Source organism: Podarcis liolepis (assembly GCF_965112155.1).
Source record: "Podarcis liolepis genome assembly, chromosome: 3".
Lineage (NCBI taxonomy): Eukaryota > Metazoa > Chordata > Lepidosauria > Squamata > Lacertidae > Podarcis > Podarcis liolepis.
Genome location: NC_139557.1, coordinates 8,204,473 through 8,222,591, shown reverse-complemented (window position 1 = coordinate 8,222,591; position 18,119 = coordinate 8,204,473).

Genomic DNA, 18,119 nt, shown 5'->3' with positions numbered 1-18,119 from the left:
GTTGATTGCTTTTTGCAAAATTAATAAAGCTTTTTTTATATATAAAAAAGATCTGTCATGACATCTGTAGTAGGTCACCATTGTTTGGGTTGAGAGCCAGTGTGGTGTAGTGGTTAAGAATGGTAGACTTGTAATCTGGTGAACTGGGTTCGCTTCACCGCTCCTTCACCTGCAGCTGCTGGGTGACCTTGGGCCAGTCACACTTCTCTCTGAAGTCTCTCAGCCCCACCCACTTCACAGGGTGTCTGTTGTGGGGGAGGAAGGGAAAGGAGATTGTGAGCCGCTTTGAGACTCCTTAAAGGTAAAGGGATCCCTGACCATTAGGTCTAGTCGCAGACGACTCTGGGGTTACGGCGCTCATCTTGCTTTATTGGCTGATGGAGCCTGTGTACAGCTTCCGGGTCATGTGGCCAGCATGACTAAGCCGCTTCTGGCGAACCAGAGCAGTGCACGGAAACGCCGTTTACCTTCCCGCCGGAGCACCTCCTATTTATCTACTTGTACTTTGTGCTTTCGAACTGCTAGGTTGGCAGGAGCAGGGACCGAACAACGGGAGCTCACCCCTTCTTGGGGATTTGAACCACTGACCTTCTGATCAGCAAGCCCTAAGCTCTGTGCTTTAACCCACAGCGCCACCTGTGTCCTTTTGAGACTCCTTAGGGTAGTGATAAAGCGGGATATCAAATCCAAACTCTTCTCCATAATGGGTGGGGTATAAATAAATAAATAAATTATTATTATTATTATTATTATTATTATTATTATTATTATTACATTCACCTGAAAGTGCTGGGAGCTGTCATTAGGAGATTTGGAGCCAGGTGTTAGCAAAATACAGTTGACACCCAGCTCTGCCTTCAGTCTGAATCAGGAAAGGTGGTTGAAGATTGGAGTTGAAAAAGGCCTGGCTATGGCCCCATAGATTGAAGCTGAATCCTGAAAAGAAGAGATGTTATTTGTTCTGAGGAGGCAGCCTGTTGTGCATGGAGTTGCACTCCCTCGAAAAGTGCAGGCCTGTAGCCTTCCATTGGCAGAGCAGCTAGATTACCGTACTTGCATATACTGCAATGGTTGTCAAGTTGTTTCAGGGGCAACTCAAAGTGCTCACATTAGGGTTTAAAGCCTTAAACTACTTGGGCCCCCAAAATCGGGGTGGGGGAATCCTCCTTTCCTGCAGACATTCTCAGGTATTAATACCTGAACATTTCACCTGTAGTTCCACCACATTTAGAAGTTTGCAGGGGGGGCATTCTCTGTGTTTTTGCATTCCCTCTGGGACATTCATTGTGTAGTTTTCATCACATGTTGAAGACACACTTTTTTCTCCTGGCCTTTGACACCTGAAATGTCTCATTCAAACCCACCCTGCTCTCTTGATTGTAATATGTTGTAACTGCTTTTAATACTATATATTTAAATTGTTGCAAGCCTCACCAGGACTTCATGGTTAGGGTGGGGTAACAAATCTAATTACTACACACACACACCACAAGATTTGTGTGTGAGAGAGGCAGCTCTGTGAGGTGCATCACACTTTTTCAGGTGCACCAAGTGTAATCTTCAGCTGACAGAGGTGTCTGTCTGTGTGCCATGTTGCTTTTCATTATAAACTGGGACCAGGAAGCTCACAGTGCAAGAGATAACCCTGTCCCATTACCTTGCAGAATCAAATGCAAACAAAGTCCACTGAAAAAGATAAAGGATGCAATCAGAGTGGGTGTGACTCTCTCCCAACCCAGAAGGAACTGGCAAAGCAATGATGAATAGGAACGCCAAGGGAAGGATATTTCTGTGGCGAGCATGCCACTCCCAGTCTTGATTCAGTCCAAAGCTGATATTTTCCAATCTGCACATGGATTCCAACTCAGCAGCTTTTGTTTTGCTGAAGTATAGCAACTTTCAAGTCTTGCTTTATATCGTTGGTTTTTGTTAAACAGTGGTACAGTAATCTCCCTTCCATCTCAGCCACAGCAGCCACTATGGAGAAAACATCTTAAAACTGAATCCATGTGGATGTGAGCTTAATCTGAAATGTAAAAGGTCTTCCAAGTCTGTTTTGATGCACACAAGGCATGCACGTGTATTTGTCAATCACATGATGTGGTGCACATACACAGTTTGAATGGCATTGCCTATCAACTTTGGGGAGGCCTGGCCTGCTCAAATATTTTATTAGGGGGGCAAAGGGACCTCGGCTCCTATGGTGTGGAATGCCCTTTACTTGGTTGGGAGAAGGGTTTATTTGCAAGTAAGCATGCATGGAACTGAATTAAATGCATAATATGAAAGACCAGTTACTGTGTTTCAGAATGCTGTTGGAGTCATGGTAAAGGCATTGTGTTGCTTCCACATGAATGTATCACTTGCTTTCTCTGTACATAAAGGTAAAGGACCCTGACAGTTAAGTCCAGTCGCAAACGGCTCTGGGGTTGCAATGCTCATCTTGCTTTACTGGCCGAGGGAGCTGGCGTTTGTCTGCAGACAGTTTTTCCGGGTCATGTGGCCAGCATGACTAAGCCACTTCTGGCGGAACCAGAGCAGCGCACGGAAAAACAGTTTACCTTCCCACCGGAGTGGTACCTATTTATCTACTTGCACTTCGGGCTTTTGAACTGCTAGGTGGGCAGCAGCTGGGACCGAGCAACGGGAGCTCAGCCCATCGTGGGGATTCGAACCTTCTGATCGGCAAGCCCTAGGCTCTGTGGTTTAGACCACAGTGCCACTCGCGTCCCTCTCGTTACACATGTGTGTATTAATCCTGGCTTTGCAATACCTTTTCTTTTGTAAATATCTTCATGAGAAGCTTGCCTGGTTGTCATAGCAATGGCTTCCAGTGCCTGGAACCCTCAACTTTCCTTTCAGGTTTCTGCAGGCAGCAACCAGCCTCTTATTGTCATTAGCTAATCTCTTAGCAGCATTTAGCCTTTTCATTGGTTATTGTTTTGTTTTTATCTCTGAACCCTGTCGGCTTTGCTTGCTTACATTCCTTCAAGGAATCTAGGTCAAAACACGTTTGGCTTTGCTCTAACTTTACAGAAGAACAACAGCCACCCCACCATTTTGTACTTCATGGGCAGATTTGCCATTGTACTTGTTGGGGGCTGAAACATTGATGTTAATGTGTGGCTGTCATATGTCATTGGGTGCTGAGGAATGTCTGAAGAGCCAGACATGTTAGCTTCAACGTGTTGCTTCTATTTTCTTCTCAGTCTTTGTCAATGGGATGGGGTGGCGCTACCACTTCTAAATCCAACTTGGCCAACCCACAAAACCCCTCTGCCTTGGATCATTATGGTGACTGGATCATTATGGTGATTGGGACACTGCCTCAGACCTCATCCACCTGCCTTCCCACTTGCAAGTGTCTCAGAAAATGGTTCTGGCTGTCAACATGGATTAGAGGCAGCAACTTTGCAGTTTTGGAGCAGCCATTTTGTGAAGATGCTCCATTAACCCTTAGTGTAAACATAACAGTAGATGTGTACAGAAACTTTGATATATTCTAAGGCAAATTCTAGTCACACAAAAAGTATAATTTGGGGGTAGGTAGGGTTGCCAATATGGTGCTGGAGGAGACTCTTGAGGGTCCCCTGGACTGCAAGAAGATCAAACCTATCCATTCTGAAGGAAATCAGCCCTGAGTGCTCACTGGAAGGACAGATCCTGAAGCTGAGGCTCCAAGACTTTGGCCACCTCATGAGAAGAGAAGACTCCCTGGAAAAGACCCTGATGTTGGGAAAGATGGAGGGCACAACGAGAAGGGGACGACAGACGATGAGATGGTTGGACAGTGTTCTTGAAGCTACTAACATGAGTTTGACCAAACTGCGGGAGGCAGTGGAAGACAGGACTGCCTGGTGTGCTCTGGTCCAGGGGGTCACAAAGAGTCGGACACGACTAAACAACAAGGGTTGCCATCTTTCAAAAAGTGAAAATCTGAGCTCAAAAGATGTTGATTTTTTTTTGGCAAGGTTGTTGAGCGCTTTTTTTTTTTTTACTTTTGCCCAAAGTTTTGGCTAGGGGGGGGGGGCATTGCCCACATGGCTTGCTGAGACATTTTGCTGATTTCTGCCCAGATACTGCTTCTGGCTGCAGTTGTTGTTGTTTAGTCATTTAGTCGTGTCCGACTCTTTGTGACGCCATGGACCAGAGCACGGCAGGCACTCCTGTCTTCCACTGCCTCCCGCAGTTTGGTCAAACTCATGTTTAGTAGCTTCGATAACACTGTCCAACCATCTCGTCCTCTGTCGTCCCCTTCTCCTTGTGCCCTCCATCTTTCCCAGCATCTTCCCTGCGGTAATATCCTAAAAAAAAACCCTCAATCAATCCTAAAAAAAAGCTCAATGAGTTCCATCCTAAGAAAAGCTCAACAATTCTGGGGTAAAATCCTAAAAAAAGAAAAAAGGTCAACAACTTTGGTTAGCCCTCACGGCCCTTCACTTCATCAAATCTGGCCCTCTTTGAAAAAAGTTTGGACACCACTGCAATGGGAGTTGCAGTCGAACAACCTCTGGGGGGCACTAGGTTGGGGAAGACTGTCCACTGTAATGTATTCAGCCTAACTTTGTTTTTTTAATCTTGCAAAAAGCCATTCCAGATGTTCCAAATGAATATGTCTTCAAACAATTAATTCAGCTGTGTTTATCCTGCATTAACAGAACAGTTAAGTCTGCATTAGCTGAGAAGTACTTGAGCTGAAGTGGAGGTCTTTAGGGAAATATCTCTCACCAGGGGGTAACTATTTGACTGGATGTAATTATATATGGAGAAGTAATCTCATCATCTTCTCTGTGTGGAAGATTTCCTATCATCATGCCTTTTTAAAGGGCTCTTGATAGCAAAAGCCAGTTAACTTTTCAAAAGATGTAGGAACCAGTGGAAAAGATGGAAAGAAAATGTTCTGGAATTTAGATTTTTCTGCTCCTGTGCGGCACTGAAATGTACAGTGCCAGGCATTTAAATATTCTGTAGGTGCAAAAGCTTGTTACAGACATACTGTTGAGGTGTGCCTTCCCAATTGCCCTTTCCTAACCTATGTCGCAGGAGGATTCTAGGGCAGTGGGAAACATTATGGAAACATGGTATGGTTTGAGAGTTACAGAGTGCATAATCTCTTGATCTATTAAAACCATCAACTTGGGTGGAAAATGCTTCATGGATTCAGTGGTGTAGCATCAGTTGCCAGAGCCCAGCGTGGGCACATATGCTGAGTGGGTGGGCGCCAGCCCAGTCCTCGCCACCAGAGCCACCAACCCCCACTGTAGCAAAGGGGGGGCCACACTGAGCTGCCTGCCTGCCCATGCAGGGGGGGGGGGCAGACAAGCGGACACAACCCTTGTTGGGCAGAAAGCAGCAACGGGCCAGGCACACCTACTTTTAAAAAAGGTAAAGAACCCCTGACAGTTAAGTCCAGTCATAGACGACTCTGGGGTTGTGGTGCTCATCTCGCTCTACAGGCCAAGGGAGCTGGCGTTTGTCTGCAGACAGTTTTTCCGGGTCATGTGGCCAGCATGACTAAGCCGCTTCTGGCGAAACCAGAGCAGCACACAGAAATGCCGTTTACCTTCCCACCGGAGCGGTACCTATTTATCTACTTGCACTTTTGGCTGCTTTCGAACTGCTAGGTTGGCAGGAGCAGGGACCAAGCAACGGGAGCTCACCCCGTCGCGGGGATTCGAACCGCCAGCCTTCTGATCGGCAAGCCCAAGAGGTTCAGAGGTTTAGACCACAGCGCCACGCGCGTCCCCTGCTTTGCGCCCCCTCAAAAATTGTGTGCCCGAGGCCCTGCATAGATTTCAGAGGAAAGAAGCCCTCGCAGAAGTTCTGTGTCCTCTGCAAGAAAGGCTGCTCAGACCCCCCCCCCAATGAGGTGAACTGGGAGCATCACACACAAGGTACATCTTTACAGGCAAATGAAAGTGCCATGCTTTCTGTCAACCCTTAAGAAGCCTTGCTGTCAGTGGTGTTTGAGTGCTTGTGGGGCTGCCTTGAAAGACAGCTTGGAACAGTGGCGTAGCGTGAGGAGTGCAGGGGGGCCCGGCCGCACCGGGCGCAACATCTGGGGGTTAGGGTTAGGGGGCGCAAATCCACGGGTTAGGGGGCGCAAATTATTTGCCTTGCCCCGGGTGCTGACAACCCACGCTACGCCACTGGCTTGGAAGCCTCTGTTGGTGCATTTACACTTTTATTTGCAGAAGGAAAATAGCTCAGAAAACTGAGGTGCCATCAGTCTCACTATTGGTATTGCCCATCTCTCTCCCCACCCCTCAAAACACACCGAACTCTTTTTACTTTTCACTTCCTGTGTGTAACAAGTAGGTAGGAGGCCTGTTTTCTTCTTGCTGTGGTAGGGATTGAATTCTCCCTGTTCATGTCTTGGGTGACAGTGACACCTTGTGATCATTCTTTTAATTGCACATCAACACTTAAATGGCTTGCAGAGTTTTACCAAGGAATCATAGAATCATAGAGTTGGAAGAGACCACAAGGGCCATCGAGTCCAACCCCCTGCCAAGCAGGAATGAGCCCACCATAAGGAGTTCCACTCCTTGTGGCAAAAAGTGAACATAAAGACACGACGATACAATTTGCTTGTGATCTGGGACGCTCTAATTTATTTGGGATGGATCCAGGCGCTTGTTTTAAAAGGAGGGAAGGAAGGTGTATTCAAGATCACACTCCCATATCCATCTCCAATTGCACCAGGGTAATAGTGGCCCTCAAGACGTCCTTTGGGCTCATGGTGCTGTTGGGGCAGCTTCAATACTGGTTTCGCCTGCAAAAGTTTTGGAGTAGTCCCACGGCTTGCTTTATATATAACAGAGCTGGAAAAGGTACTGGAAAAAGTAACAAAACTATCATGGAGTTGGGTCACCTCCCAGATGAGGAAAAACGAAAGCATCTGGGGTAGGCAATTTGGGCATTTACACACAAGCTAAGAAATCTACAGTTTAGGTCATCGGATGATGAGGGGTCTCTCTCTCTCTCTCTGGATATATTACTAAATTTCAAGGTTGACACAATTGGTAAAAAAAATACAGGTTAAAAAAATTTCTTAAAAAAAAAACATATTTCAGTTACATGGTTGGTTTTTAGTTGCATCCTCACCTATGTGCTACTACATATGCAAATATACCGGTTAATTATTTGTATTTTCTATTAAAATAATACACATTACAAAAAAAGCATTTTCGTAATGTCATGGGGCCTCTTAAACTTAACATAGTTTAGTGCCTCGGCATATTCCAAGTCCTGAGTTATGAGCTTTTCTTCTCAGCTAACACTAGAAACTGGGACAAGTGGTCAGTGAAGCTGATTTGTGTGGTAAAATGCCCCTTCAAAACCCTTGGAAATCTTATCTGTAAAATTAATTCTTTTAATTCTTTGGTTTTCTGGTCGCATTCATATTTCCTTACTTGACACTGACAATTCCTAGGGTTCACTCTCTTGAGCGGCAGTAAAAGGTAAAGGTAAAGGGACCCCTGACCATTAGGTCCAGTCGTGGCCGACTCTGGGGTTGTGGCGCTCATCTCACTTTAATGGCTGAGGGAGCCGGCATACAGCTTCTGGGTCATGTGGCCAGCATGACTAAGCCACTTCTGGCGAACCAGAGCAGCGCACGGAAACACCGTTTACCTTCCCACTGGAGCGGTAGCTATTTATCTACTTGCACTTTGACGTGCTTTCGAACTGCTAGATTGGCAGGAGCAGGGACCGAGCAACGGGCGATCACCCCGTCACAGGGATTCAAACCGCGACCTTCTTATCGGCAAGTCCTAGGCTCTGTGGTTCAACCCACAGCGCCACCCGCGTCCCATATGAGTGGCAGTAGAGAAGCGCAACAAACATTACTTGTACAGCGAAATGATTTGCTGAATTCATTGCCACAAGATGTGGCAGTGGCTAGCACCATAGTTAAAAGGCAAAGGGACCCCTGACTGCCAGGTTCAGTCGCCGATAACTCTGGGGTTGTGGCGCTCATCTCGCTTTATTGGCTGAGGGAGCCGAGCAATGGGAACTCACCCCGTCGCAGGGATTCGAACCGCCAACCTTCTGATCAGCAAGCCCTAGGCTCAGTGGTTTAGACCATAGCACCACCTGGAACCCAGCCCTATGGTTGGGCGTAGCTAAACAGATTGATGTGAACAACTGCATAAGCATGAACCACATTCTGGAATCATACATATATAAACATGCATCCTTCTTCTCCTTCTTCTCTCTCAGCACACCCAAACACTTTCTGCTAACCTCCTCTACTGTCCCCCATCTGATTTTAAGAGCAAAGAGGTGTATGGAAGTGAGGAGCTTGCGTACCTCTCTCTGCAAGGCTGCCTCTCCTTCTCCCTCTGTGTCAGATAGCTTGTTATATATATATATATATATATATATATATATATATATATATATTGCAATTTTTGAACAACATACCTCCAATCATACAAAATACCATCACCATATAGCAAGTAGAAAAAGTCAAAGTAAAATTATAGAAAAAAGAAAGAATAAGAAAAGAAAATAGGAATAAAGTAAATTTGTTCATAAATCATATTTTCATAATCTTTAGACTTCCTCACATCACCCTTCCCTGCGTTCTCGATCATGTAGTTATATGCAGCAATTTGTTACCTTACTTTCATTCTTGTTTTATAGATCTCAAATATTATGTTGCAACTTTTAAATGATTTTATCATAAATTAAACTACTTGATTTGAACATAATATTGCTTCAGATTCCATCATTTCCTTAAACATCACTTATTCTCCTCTATCTTACAATAAAGTTTACTGCTGCCGTGTTTCTTTCAATCGTGCATTCTCCTAACATTCATACAGTTTATAATGTTTTTGTAAATAGTCTCTAAATTTTTTCCAGTCCTCTTCCACCGTCTCTTCTCCCAGGTCTCGAATTCTGCCAGTCATTTCCATCAGCTCCATGTAGTCTATCAGTTGCGTCTGCCATTCTTCCAGTGTGGGCAAATCTTGGGTCTTCCCTGTGTCAGGTAGTTTGGCCTGCATTCTGTATTTTTCTGCAAGCTCCTGTCAGAGTCCAGCAGAAATGTGGGACTCTGACATTGGAGAGGCTTGATATATAGAAAGATCAGCAGTTTTCATTGGCATCTATAGTAATTTACACTTTAGGTAATTGGTTAAAACTTAGCTTGAAAGAATAAACAACTTTTAAATATCTAGATCATGGGTAGGCAAACTAAGGCCTGGGGCCCGGATCCGACCCAACCGCCTTCTAAATCCAGCTCGTGGACTGTCTGGGAATCAGCGTGTTTTTACATGAGTAGAGCATGTCTTTTTATTTAAAATGCATCTCTGGGTTATTTGTGGGGCATAGGAATTTGTTCATTCCCCCCCTTCAAAATATCGTCTCCCCCCCCCAAGGTCTGAGGGACAGTGGACCGGCCCCCTGCTGAAAAAGTTTGCTGACCCCTGATCTAGATTAATTAGTTTTTCAATTTCATTGTTCTGTATGGGACAATGACAGTAAAGATATTGTATATCGTATAATAATAATATAATAATAAATTTGTATCCCACCCATCTGAGCGGCTTCCAGCATATAGAAAAACATAATAAAACATTAAACCTTAAAAAGCTTCCCTATACAGGGCTGCCTTCAGATGTTTCCTGATGTTACAGGATTACTCAACATGTGATGGGAGGGCATTCCACAGGGTGGGTGCCACTACTGAGAAGGCCTTCTGCCTGAGACCCTGGAGACGGATATTTAGTTTAACTTTTAGTTTAACCTTTCCTACTTTCATAAATCCACTCACCCTTTGTTCCACATTTTCCATTTCTGGCATCTAACTTAAAAGTATGTGTTTCTGATTATGACAATTTTGAAGTTATACACCCTTATAAATATCCTAGCACATGCTCAATACATGCTTCAATAAAATGCTTTGTTCCTTGACATCCACTTGCAAAGATGCCACAGTTTGCATCTGAGATAGATAAGGGTTTTTTTTTATGCCAGGAAGAATGAGAATGCGAAGAGTCCCACCTGCCTCCCTCGCTGCACACACTCTTTGATCTATAATGAATCATAGACAGAAAATTATACCTGCTAGAAACTTTTGACATTAAATATATTTGAATGAGAAAGTTGTTCCCAGGGACTTCTACAATATGGCATGCACACCCCTCCCTGAATATTCAAATTAAAAAAAAAAGAGTATTGGACAGGTATTCAAAATAAAAGCCTACAGGTAAAAAATATGTTATTAGTTAACTACAGGACTTCTTCTTTCTTCTTTGGCAATCACTCATAGCTGAGTAAGAATGTCTTCCATAAACACAGTTTTAACAATGAGTCCGTAAGTGACTGTGGAGGCCAATTCTGGACCCACACGTCCTTCCACAGTGGGGACATTGGTTTCCAGGTGGGAGTTGATCATGGTGTAGATTTTCCAAGCGTGCCTTCCTCCTAGCACGTTTCTCCCTTACATCCTGAGTTTGAGTGTCTTCAAAGCCCATGACACCTTTGGTCAAGGCTGTTCTCCAACTAGGGCACTCACAGGCCAGTGTTTCCTAGTTGTCAGTGTTTATACTACATTTTTTAAGATTTGCCTTGAGACAGTCTTTAAACCTCTTTTGTTGACCACCAGCATTACGCTTTCCATTTTTATGTTCGGAATAGAGTAATTGCTTTGGAAGACGATCATCAGGCATCTGCACAACATAACCAGTCCAACGAAGTTGATGTTGAAGAATCATTGCTTCAACACTGGTGATCTTTGCTTCTTCCAGTACACTGATATTAGTTCGCCTCTCTTCCTGGTTTTCAACAATGTAAATCGTAATGCCCTGTGGACTGTCCTTCTGAAAACTGGCTGCCCAGATGAATTTGTAAACATCATTCAGCTCCTCCATGATAATATGACGGCAACAATCGCAGATAAGAATGGCTCTCAAAGTGAACCATTCACAGTGGGATCAGGTGTTAAACAGGGTTGTGTCATTGCCCCAACTCTATTCCTTATTTTCATTGCCATGATCCTACACTTTGTCGAAGGGAAACTCCCCACCGGAGTAGAAATCATATAACTGCAGGACACAGCACTGCTGTCACTGGGAACCAGGAGTGTATCACCTGCAACTCACGGTCAAGATGCTTCGCATGACAAAAAAGGGAACTCTTAAAAACGAAAACTTCACTAATGTGTTAATACTCCCTTGCAGCAGAATACTGGTGTTCCCCATATTAATGACAGCCAGTTTGGGGGGGCTGTGGGCTACCCAACACATAGCCTTTCTGGTATGGTGCAGCATCTTGTCCCCTAGGGGGCATGGGCAGACTGTAAGAGGCAGCTCAGTCAAGACACAGGAAGGCAGCGCTGTTTACTTTCCCCACAAAAGCCTGGCCCAGTTGCCTTACCGAGGTGACGGACTCATGGCTGGAGCTGCTCCTCTATCAAAAAAAGAAAAGTATCTCCTCCACATTAGGGTTACCAGACATCCCCGTTTTCCGGGGACAGTCCCCAGATTCATGAATAAGTCCCCAGACAAATTCCATCCCTGGAATGTCCCCGGATTTCATCTAATGTCCCCGGGAAATGCAGCAGCGGCAGTCTCAGCAGCCCAGAGCAGTTGGCTCTGGCTGGCGTCAGGAGCTGCTCAGAAGTCCCCATATGATGGTGGTGCAGGGGCTCAAAGATGCAGCTTCCGGGCTGCATCCACCTTCCCTGACCCCAGCAACTAATCTCAGCTGGGAAGGAAGGCTTCCTGTTGCCTAACTGAGAGATCCCCACTTCCTCCTGCTTGTACGCAAGTAGGAATGGGATTGGGGCTGCTCCGATGGGAAGGGAGGCATCGTGCTGCCCAAGCCTCGCCGCTGCTGCCACTGCTCTCGGCCCTCCTTCTCCACCTTCCATGCCTGACCCACCGCACACTGCTTCCCCACCACCACTGCCCAGGCTCATGGAGAAAGGAGATAGAAGCCTTGGAGGAAGGGGGAACGTGGTGGTTGAGGTCAAGGTGGCAGCCACCCCTCTGCCACAGCCATTGCTGCAGCATCAACGCTTTATTTATTTATTTATTTATTTATTTATTTATTTAAAGTGTCCCCAGATTCATTGGGGAAAAAAATCTGGTAACTTCACTCCACATCAAAAAGCGTGATGAAGGGCAATAGTACAGCTGCTTCGGATGAAGATGAAGAAGAAGAAGAAGAAGAAGAAGAGGAGGAGGAGGAGGAGGAGTTTGGATTTGATATCCCGTTTTGTCACTACCCGAAGGAGTTTCAAAGCGGCTAACATTCTCCTTTCCCTTCCTCCCCCACGACAAACACTCTGTGAAGTGAGTGAGGCTGAGAGACTTCAAAGAAGTGTGACTAGCCCAAGGTCACCTAGCAGCTGCATGTGGAGGAGCGGGGAAGCGAACCCGGTTCACCAGATTACGAGACTACCGCTCTTAACCACTACACCACACTGGCTCTCACTTGAGTTCACATCTCCGGGTAGAGCAAGGAGACTTGAATCAGTGCAGTCCAGCGGTTCTCTGGGCCACACTTTCATCATAAAAATTTGCTCACACCACACCAAATATTTTATTGAAAAGACATACAATGGAAAACAAAAAGGAACAACTCCCAGCAGTGCTTGATTTATAACACAGAACACAACTACTTTATAGTATGATCGTGGGACATCCAGAAGGTATCAAACAATGCAGCTGCATAAGAACATGAATCATTCCCAAAATAAAATTATAAACGAGCCTCTTGCAAATGTACCTTAAGTATGCATAACAAACTCAATGAGAGGTGTGAGCTTGCTTTTGCTGGGTAATCTCAGTTATATTAGGTCGAATTTGAGGCAAACAAGCTCTCATCTCCTCATCAACACAAAGAAGCCTTTCTCTTTTCTGATCTTTCATATTTGTCAGAGTTGAACCTCCCTGTTCACAACAATATGTCCTGGAGAACTGGAGAACAATGCTCTTGAAGCCGTGGATACTGTTTCTGTATATCTTCTGGCCACTCTTGCAATCTTCTCCTGCCACACCAGTGTGGCGCAACAGACCCTTTGAGAACTACTGGTATACACAGTACTGACCATTGGCCTGATTGAGTCTAAGGCAACATCCTATGGTCCTAAAAATAGGTGCCAGGGAGAAGGGTGAGCCATGGCTTGCTTGTTTTCTATGTGCGAGGACTTCTGTGGACCTCCAAATACAGTTCAAACTGTTACAGCCCAGACATGGATTTCCTACCTATCATAGAATCTTAGAGAGGGAAGTCCCAGTTTGGACTGCCCCCTCCCCAGCAATATGCATGGAAGGGACAAAACCCCAACCTCCCAGTTTTCTTTCCTGGGAGCTGACATGGGTAGATGGGTGTCCGGACCTGAACTGGAAACTTTAGCAAATGGCTAAAGCCCCTGTCCATTATGCTAGGCACCCAGTGTGGATTGGAGGGTGTTGTGTACTGTCAATTTACATTTTTTAAAAAAACCTTGCACTTAGGTTGCAATTTGATGCATACCATATTTCCTTGGGCATAGGTCCAATTGGATTCAGTGGGGTTATCTTCTGAGCACATGCATAGGATTGTGCTGTCAAGGGCGCACAAATATGGAGCTGACTTGTGCTCTAGCTTTGGCCCTGACAACCTCAAGAGCCATTGCCATTAAGAGCAGACGAATGCTGAGCTGGGTGGACAAATCTTCTGATTCGGGATGAGGCGGCTTACTGTGCTAAAGATTCACAAGGTCTCCTGTTGCCATACACAGGCCTGTAAATTGGCTCTAGGGAGACGTGCAAATGTTTCCCTGTGAAAATGTAATGCAATGGAAACGTGATAGAAACCAATCATCTGAATAAGCATATTTGCAACGAAGCGTGCAAAAGTTCTTTAATGACATTTATGTGTATCTTACAGTATGGGTTTTTTACGTGTGTGTGTGTGTTTGCGAAAGATTTTTGGAAGTGTGTCTGAGCAACATTTGTCCCTTGTATCTCAGTCGGAGAAGGATCCTGAATCTGTTTAAATCAGACTAGATTGTTTGCAGGGATGGCCAAGTCAGTTTGTGGGCCTCATTCTCTCCTGGGAAACCTCCCGAGAGCCACACGCCCATGGCGGGTTGGGACAGGGGCAAAAGTGGACGGAACAACAAATAGAAATTTTACATTTGTACAGTAGGCTAGTTTCTACATGCATTCACTCAAGCCTGTCTAGCCTCAATCCAGGCAAGCAAGCATTATCAGAGTTGAAGGGCACAATCCAGCTAGGCAAGAACAGAGCAGAGGGGTGTGGGGAGAGGCCTGCATTTGGCCTCTGGGCCTGAAGTCCCCCACTCCTGCTCTACACACTTACCTGGGAGTAAGCCCCATGGAGCTCAAGGGACTTTTTTCTGCATAGACATGCACAGTATTACATCTGGTAAGCACCTCTTGGCAAGAAATTTCTTCATTTTAATTATGACAGCATGCCAGGGCATATTTATTATTCTTATTTATTAAATTCATATACCACTCTGTTGTGTATATATATAAAAATAAATTTTGATGATATGTGATGCCCAGACTCTTTATATTCAAAAGAACTTTACTTTTATAAAAATATAACTGAGATGAATAAATTTTCAATTTCATGCTTCTTCACTTTGTTCCTTATAGAGAGCTCCTGCACAGGTTTCTCCCTATTAACGTTTAGGGATCTTTCTCTGTCTTGTTTCACTTCAGACAAATCACACTGGCATACACTGTCCTCAGCAGTATCCAGAGAAGCCTCTCTCATCAGCCATTCTCTCCCTCTCTCTCTCTCTCTCTCTCTCTCTCTCTCTCACACACACACACATAGAAGTAGAACACAGTTAAAAACGACAGTTACTTGAATAACAATCACAACAGAATGGAATACCTCCCTCATGTGTCTCGTTATACATCTTTAGGTGCCGGGCAAAAACATTAATCTTCTCCCTGGCCATTGGCTAATTAAACAATCCATGGCCTTCTAGACTGTGTGCATCTGTGAGGGGCTATTATTTTTGTTTGTTACTATGGTATGGATTCTCAAATAGTAAATCATCCTATGATCCTCAGATGAAGGGCAGTATGGAAATTAAATAAATCATCATCAGTACCACTACTACCACCGGGCAGTTTACAATATAAAAACACAAAATACATAACACAACAACAACAAATATTTAACCAAGCATGCGTGACACAATATAATCAAGGCTTTGGCTGAATGTGGGCCTTGCTGTCTGTCACGGCATGTGCTGTATGAGCTTCATTGCATATTATGGGTTATTTCTAAGTTGGCCTATGGAACGCATCAGTCTCAAAAGCATTTTAATGGTTTCCTGTCTGCTTTTGACCTAATTCAAGGTGGTGGTTTTAAAAGCCCCCTTTCCAAATGTCTTAGGGATAGATTACTGCAAGGGCCACCTCTTTCCATGTGAACATGCCCAACTATGGAGATCTTAATTTATTCATTTCCATAAAATTTATATACTGCTTGATTGTAAAAAAACAACCCCCCCCCCTCAATCTCAGAGTGGGTCTCTGCACTGAGTGTGGCAATGTGAGATATGACTCAGGATATGAGCTTGGTTTCATTTCTCTTATCTTTTTGGTGCTAGGTATAGTGGCCAGAGGAAGTGAGAGCTGGACCATAAAGAAGGCTGATCGCCGAAGAATTGATGCTTTTGAATTTTGGAGGAGACTCTTGAGAGTCCCATGGACTGCAAGAAGATCAAACCTCTCCATTCTGAAGGAAATCAGCCCTGAGTGCTCACTGGAAGGACAGATCGTGAAGCTGAGGCTCCAATACTTTGGCCACCTCCTGAGAAGAGAAGACTCCCTGGAAAAGGCCCTGATGTTGGGAAAGATGGAGGGCACAAGGAGAAGGGGACAACAGAGGACGAGATGGTTGGACAGTGTTCTCGAAGCTACCGGCATGAGTTTGACCAAACTGTGGGAGGCAGTGGAAGACAGGAGTGCCTGGAGTGCTCTGGTCCAGGGGGTCACGAAGAGTCAGACACGACTAAACAACAACATGGTGGCCAGGCAAATAAAGGAGTTAGGTATCCTGTGCCTTTGCTACGTGCACAGAAGAGGCACACCTGCTGAAATCCACTCCTCTACACACTCTCAAGGTGCAAGAGACCAGCTGTCCTCTTCTATACCCCCCCCCCGGTGGTTCAGGATGTTTAGTTTAGTTCAGGGATGGGTCAAGGCCCAGAGGGGAAAAGTGGGTGAGACAAAAGATGCGATGCTTGACTTTGTACATTCAAGTCGTGCAAAATTCAGGGCTTTCTACATTCACATCTCTCTGCCCAGGCATGAAAGTACAGTGGTACCTTGGGTTACATACGCTTCAGGTTACATACGCTTCAGGTTACAGACTCCACTAACCCAGAAATATTACCTCTGGTTAAGAACTTTGCTTCAGGATGAGAACAGAAATCGCACAGCGGCAGTGGGAGGCCCCATTAGCTAAAGTGGTGCTTCAGGTTAAGAACAGTTTCAGGTTAAGAATGGACCTCCGGAATGAATTAAGTACATAACCAGAGGTACCACTGTAAAGATGGTCAGATCATGGGGCATGGTAGGGATCCTGAGGGCCAAGCAGCGGGGCACCCATGGGGCGGTTTTCCAACCACCTACACCTCCTCCATGGCTGGTTCCCTTAAAACATTTGAAACTCACAGCACCAGGTAGTCACTCAGCAGCACTCCAAATGGGTGCATAATAAATCACATGCAATAATTATTAGGTTTCAACCTTCCCTTTTATATAATTGGAGATTTCTCACTATGCACCAGTAACATATAGCAAGCAGCGCATTTAAAGGGACAGGTGAGCTTGGAGAGAGTATACATCAAAAGCACACTTTTGCAGTTAAGATGATAGATTTATTTTTAAGGAAATAATTGCATTGCATTCACGCATAAAATAAAATCATTTGGGCCTGAGAGAAGATGGAAACTGATAGATATCCTAGTTAATCTAGGCCTGGGCAGGAGAAAACAAACAAGCGAACCAGGGTAGAAGGTGCATTTGGTGTGCAGCAAGAGTGGGGAGCTTGTTGACACACCTCTGGTGTGTAACATCCTTTCAGATGTTGTTGGATTCCAACTCTCCTCAGTGCCAGCAAACATGCCCAACAGCAGGGATAGTTCAACACCATTTCAAAGGCACACGCTTCCCGTCCGTGGTGTGTAGAGGTTTGCCCAGCCAGTATGTGAAACATTTTGTAAACTGTATATGCTTTGCGTGTTTCTTTGTTCTTAGTGTTCTGTGCTTATAGTTAAATATGAGTGAAGTGTCTCCTTCTTTTGGAAGGTCCCTGGAATATGCATCAGTAGCAACAACCACGACTGCCCTCCCAGGATGTGGCTCAGGAAGATGTCAAGGGCTGCTGCTTCCACCTCCACCTCCTCCCCAATTCTCCTCCTCCTCTTCCTCCTCCTCCTCCGCTTCTTTTGTTTCTCCTGTGCTTTAAACTGTGACCAAATGTGTAGAACTTAAGCAAACTGGAAACTGATAGAAATCATAGGCAATCTAGACAGGTAGGGGGGAAAACACACCAGAACAGGAGGTGCTGTGTTTCTGCACATCAGTCTGATGCTTGCACTCCTGACTGTGGTTTTAGTTCATGCCCTGTGACAGCACTGGTAGGGCCAAGCGCTTCCAGCGCCATTAATGGCATCTCCAACCTGTCTCACATTGCAGAGCATCATTTTCCAGGAATATCCGTGTGAACTCCCTGCATGTGTGGGAGGGTAACAGTCATTTGGTACCAATAATGTTTACTTCCTGTCCTTGCCTGTTATATCTCCATGATGATAGGACTAGCTTGAAGCCACGCTAAACAGAAAAATGCTTACCATCTTGGCTCTACTATAGGACTGGGCAACACAGAATAAGGTGGAGAGATTTGATGGTGAGTGTCTGTGAGTGGGTTGTTTTGCTAAAAACATCCCATTATTTCTTGAGTTACAGTTCCCTTTAATGTTGTCAACTACTATGAAGATATTAAATATGAATATATGTATGATGAATTACATATATCTAAGATGCTTCTAGTAGCCTTTAAATTTTGTTGGATAAAATACACTTTTTAAAATGGGAATTGATTTTGATATCTTCCAAAGATTT